Below are 6000 nucleotides of genomic sequence, written 5' to 3'. Positions count from 1 at the left end.
AGTGGTACTTATATAATTAGAACACTAGGTAATAACCCGTACCTTGCACGGAATGAGATAATTAATTTCGTTATTTTTAAGATATAAGTCAGTAGATCTGTTTAGTCTAGATATTAGTTCGGTATTAGGTTGTTGTTTTCGTTGTTTTTAATCTCGTAAAATATAATTACAATTCAAAGTCCATATTTATTTTTTTTTGTTTGGTTAAATGATTACGATTTTTGATTTTTTTTTTGTGACAAACACAAAACTATTATTATTGTTTGGTTTCATGTTATATGAATTTTAGACAGTTTTGATTCGAACCAATGCTTTCATTTTATAACCTTTAAACACATGAAAAATCAAATCAAATCTAGATATTAGTTAAAGAAAAATGACATCAAATATTATTTGTATTGTTTGCACATTCATATATGTTAGACATAATATAAAAATTTGTATATTTATACTTATAGATAGGCCTGAAACTTAAAATCCGGATCCGCAATCTGATCTGGTATCCGCTCCAATCTGGTTCGAAAAATGGATATTGGGGGAGTCCTGATCCGGGTAGTGTTTATACGGATTCGGGTAGTGAAATTTTAGGTCCGGGTATCCGGATCCGGACCTATTATATATTTAAAATATTTAAAATATAATTATATTTATATATGTATACCATATATAGTTTATATATAAAATAACCAAACTTTTAGTTTTATTAAATTTCAATAATTTTTCAATTTTATTTTTTAAAATTATTTTAAATAGATTATATAAATGGTTAATTAGCTAGTTTTAATTTTAATTTTTTAGAAAAATATTTGGATCTGGATATCCCCGAGCGCACGCGTAGCGCCTAGCGATTAATGAAAAACTCGGAGACTAATCGAAGATTAATCGGGGATTAATTTTAGGGCATCTATCAAAACAGAAGAGTTATATTGAAAATATGTCTGTGAACCACGAAGATTAGTTGTGGTCTAGTGGTCTGCTCCCTTCTATAAGTTTCAATCAACCAGGGTTCAATTCTCAGTGTTGCCTTTTTTTGTTTTTTTCACTGCTAGGTTAAATGAAATGGGAAAAGACAAAACTGTCTCCATCTTCAACCTAAGGCCCTGCGTTTTTTTGGCTGCCGTTTTATTTTTTTTTCTTGCGATTTCATCTTTGTTCTCATTAATATCGTTCACTGTAACGCAAATTGAGTAGATCTATAACCTAACATGCCATTACGAACAATAAATCAACAAAACATTGGACTTTTTATTTTTTTCCGATGAACAACCGAATTGGAGCAAATCGCTGCGGTGGGTCACCGTTTCACGCGTTTCCGGGGAATATACCGCCGCCTAGAACGCGTTTTCGAACAAGGGTTACGTCTATGGATTTCTCCAACGTTGCGTATATGTATGTTACCCCTAAAGAATAAAATTATCAATTTACAGAATTTGTTCTTTACAGAATTTGTTCTTTTTTACAAAATCATATACAAATTTCTAGGTATGCAATTAACAAACTATAAATCATATACAAATTTTTCTATTAACAATCTTTAATCAATAATTTTTCATAGTATCTTCTACGCGATTCACCATTATTTTGAATTTCTTTATGGATAATTTTTTTTGATAGATTCGATTTAATTGCACATACTAGGAATATCCAAGCACATGTACGTGATTAGAGGTCTTATGACATGAATTTTAGTTTTAGACTTTGAGAAAATTAAAAAATATATGAATTTTAAACGGCTTATCTGAACATGAATCAAGCATAGAAGGGTTTGAACTGAACCTCGACCAAAATTTATAACTACATTAATATGGTTGAAATCTTGAAACTCAAAAATTCTAAATCTGTATAGATCCAAACCGAATCTAAATGGGTACCTGAATCCAAATGAATATATGAATCCAAATGGAAACCAACATCATATAAATATATTTGAAAAATAACTAATTACTAGATTTTGACCCGCACGTCCGTCCGGGTATATTTTCTATAAATATGTTACTATTTGTTTTCTATGTTAATATTAGAGTTGGACAAAAAACCCGAATCCAAAAAATTGAACTGATCCAGATCCAAAAAGAAGTACCAAATCCGAACCGAAATTGATTAAATATCTAAGTTATTCAAAATTTTGGTATTTAGAGAACTAAAACCGAATCCGATCTGAATCGAAGTATTTCAAATATCCGAATGTATTCGAAATAGATTTATATATATATATATATATATTAGATTTAATGATTTTAAAAACATCCAGAATATATATGGTACTTTTAAGTTGGTTTAAATAATTGATAATATACATAAATAGTCATATGTAAATATCTAAAGTCATTCATTAAAGTATACTCAAAACACCAAAAAAATAAAATAATTATTAATTCTCTATCCAACTATTTAAATCAAACCAATGTCGACAAAAAAAAAGATCAAACCAATTTATATCTTAAGTTTAGGTATTCTGACATATGTTATTCAAATTTATATGTAACATATTATTTTGCTTATATATTTTGCAAAATTTAAAGTATATAATAAATTTTAAAATAGTTTAAATGGGTTATCCGAACCCGAACGAACCCGCAAAGATTTGAATCGAATCCAAACCAAAATTTAGAAATAGTCGAATTAGACTGAAATCTTTGACACTGCGAACCCGAAATCTAAACAGACCCGAACTGAACCCGAATGTGTACCCGAAAGCCCACCCCTAATTCACTATCTATTTTTTTCCTTTAAAAACAGAGTAAACATATAATTAATAGTATTTTATACGTACTATCATATAAATAATCATATATATTATATTTTAAAGTTTAATGTGAAATAAAAAATCATAATTTAAGTTGGTATATGAAATTTGAATTTTTATTGTAGTTTTCTTATATATATTGAAAACATTTTTCAATAATGGTTATTGGAAAATATTTTAGTAAAAATAAATTTTTGAATATATGTATATGTTGAATCAATTTTTGATATAAATCAAATTTAAACTATTATTTTGATTTAAAATATATATAAAGTTTTAATTTTCTTTTATGATTATCTTAGACTAATGATATTTTTAGATAATTAGATTAGCTAATTTTAGTATATTTTAAAGTTGGCACAAATATATAGTATCTCATAATATAATAGATTTCCAATTTTTCTTAATAATATAGATTCATTCTTTTTCTAATATACTGTTATATGTGTTTCCAAACAACATTATACATTTTCTATATTGCTATTCATGTTTCCAACAAACCTTTTTTTGTTAAACTGATATTCATGTTTACAAACAAACTTATTTTTTAAACTACTATCCAAGTTTCCAAGCAAACATTTTTTAAAAATTATTATTCATGTTTCCAAATAAACCTAATTTATACTTCAGTTTTAATAATATAGATTGTTTTAGGAATATTATCAATCTTAGAAATCAAAGAAATTCAATTGGTTTTGATTTGGTGCACCGATATTATGATATCTAATGATATATTGGTTTTGATCCTACATATCAATAGTTAACCGAGGATTATTTTGTATGGAAACACGTTTGTTTTGATTTATGCAGACCAAACTAAACCAAGACATTGGTATTTACATGGTTTCCAATTTACAGAATTTGTTCTTTTTTATGTGTGAACCGAACTATGTATATACAAAATATTGGATAATAATTCAGACGACATGTTTGTTTTGATTTCTATTGGAACACATTTGTAGAAATATTGGTATTTTATGTAGTGGGGACCGTGTATTAAAACATGTTTGTAAGTCATATAGAGATTGTGGCATATTTGATTCGGTTTGAACTTTTACGTAAAACGACATAACCGGTCAATATACTGAAACATATTTAATTCGGTTAAGTGAAGCACGCATGTCATAATTAAAGTCATATTTCACTATGTTTTAGGTTCACGTTAATTGATTAGGTAGGATTTGTTAAGTCAAAAACGACAGTGTATTAAATCCAATGGCATAGATTGGTAAATATTAAGAAAAGATCAGGGTTAAGTACTAATTGTACTTCCCTTTTAATAGAATAGATAATAGAATAGATTTTAATAGAATAGATATTTGATTTATAAAAAAGAACAAAAACCCGCGCGGGCGCGCGGATCAAAATCTAATTAAAGTACCAAGTGTTTACAATTAATTGTTAGATAGAACCTTTACCGTTGAGAAAATATACATTTAAAAAAAAACATATGAGAAAAGGATAGAGAAAAAGTTTTTACTTTTAAACTTGAGAGTTGAAGCCGGTGATAACATTGCAACGACAAGAAAATGATCACTATCATGAAACAGGGAAATTATGGGATATGGATGGAATATAATGAAATAGAACCTCTTTGAGTTTACATGAATCGATGATCTCCCAAAAAGGAGGTATCCAGCCTCTAGGACTCTTAACATTTCGTTTTTTTACTGTAGTCCACTGCATATCTTGAACTTTCTGAGTTAGTTTGTTTAGTCTACCTCCTTGAGGTTTGAGAGGGATCACCCATCTCAAACCTTGTACACTCAGGGGTCATATTTAGCTTCACCTTGTTGCAGGATATTTTGGATCATAGCCATGAACTATGCAATCTTCGGGTGAGCCACATTTTCACCAATCTTCTCGTATAACATGTTCCACTTCACCACATTTCCTGTCCTCCTTGCTTCGGGGTCACCTGTGTGGGTTTGTGAAAGCTTATGTTCAATTCTATATATCCGATTAGTACGATGTTATACACTTTGAGTCTAAGAGGCTAGTCCGCAAGAATTTACTTTTGGTTTCATTCCCAAAATGTGTCATACTAATTAAAATTTAACATCTCTTTATATATCAGACACTTCTTTTCTAATTTTCCAATGTGAGACTAGTTTGATATCTCACAACCTGGACCGTGGATAGGAAGCTCTTGAACTCTTTCATCAGATCTCCCTCTATCACTCTGTACTTTATCATATTCTTCTTCGGCTCCACAGCCTCTCCTTGGCCACTTTTGGCTTCCCATCTGCATTGAAAACGCAGACTTTACCAATAAAATCTTATAGCGTCCAGTAAATTATAGATGTATACAACTTTTTCTTACCAAGACATAGTTTCAGGTGATGCGAGCGCCAACTCTGCCCATCTCTCTCTCTTGCATACTGGCTCCCTGGATGTTTTCAGGAGATGTTTTAGACACATCTAGTGGTCTTACAATGTGATAGCTTCTCGTATTCCAGTTCCCATATAAAAAAAGCAACCTCTATATATCCACGATGGCTTTTCTTTCAACAACATTCTACAGCGCGCTTATCGTTGTATGTAGCAAACTAAACATGCATTATTTTGAGACGTTTAATCATGAGATAGATCCTACTTCATGTTGCTGTTAAATATTGATGATTTTTTTGGTGCTTTATCTCTTGTATAGTCTTTTGATCCAAGATAGCACGGATGCCACACAACGACTAAACTAGAAAGTAACACAAGTCTTACCTTACGAAAGTGTCGACCTGATACAGTGAATATGTTGAGGCCCTCTTTCACCTATTCGACTCTATTAACAAGAATCTTATATTTCCGCCAAAACAGAAAAAAATAAAAAATTTCCATCAAAACTATAAAATTGAGGTTTTCCGTCAAAACTTTAAAACCGAGTTTTCTGCCAAAATCGTAAAAACAGAGTTTCTCGCCAAAAACACAAAACCGAGTTTTCCAGCCAAAATCGCAAAACCCAAGTTTTCCAGCCAAAATCGCAAAACATAGTTTTTCCGCCAAAATTGTAAAAATCGAGTTTCCGGCCAAAACCATAAAATTGAGTTTTCTATCAAAAGCGCCGTCAAAACCGCAAAACCGAGTTTTTCCGCCAAAACCGTAAAACCGAGTTTTTCCGCCAAAACCGTAAAACCGAGTTTTCCCGCAAAAACCATAAAACCGAATTTTCCATCAAAACCGCAAAACCAAGTTTTCCCGCCAAAACCGTAAAACCAAATTTTCCCGCCAAAACATAAAAATTGAGTTTTTCCGTCAAAACC

Source organism: Raphanus sativus, chromosome 6 (genome assembly GCF_000801105.2).
Source record: "Raphanus sativus cultivar WK10039 chromosome 6, ASM80110v3, whole genome shotgun sequence".
Lineage (NCBI taxonomy): Eukaryota > Viridiplantae > Streptophyta > Magnoliopsida > Brassicales > Brassicaceae > Raphanus > Raphanus sativus.
This window is presented reverse-complemented; position numbering follows the sequence as displayed.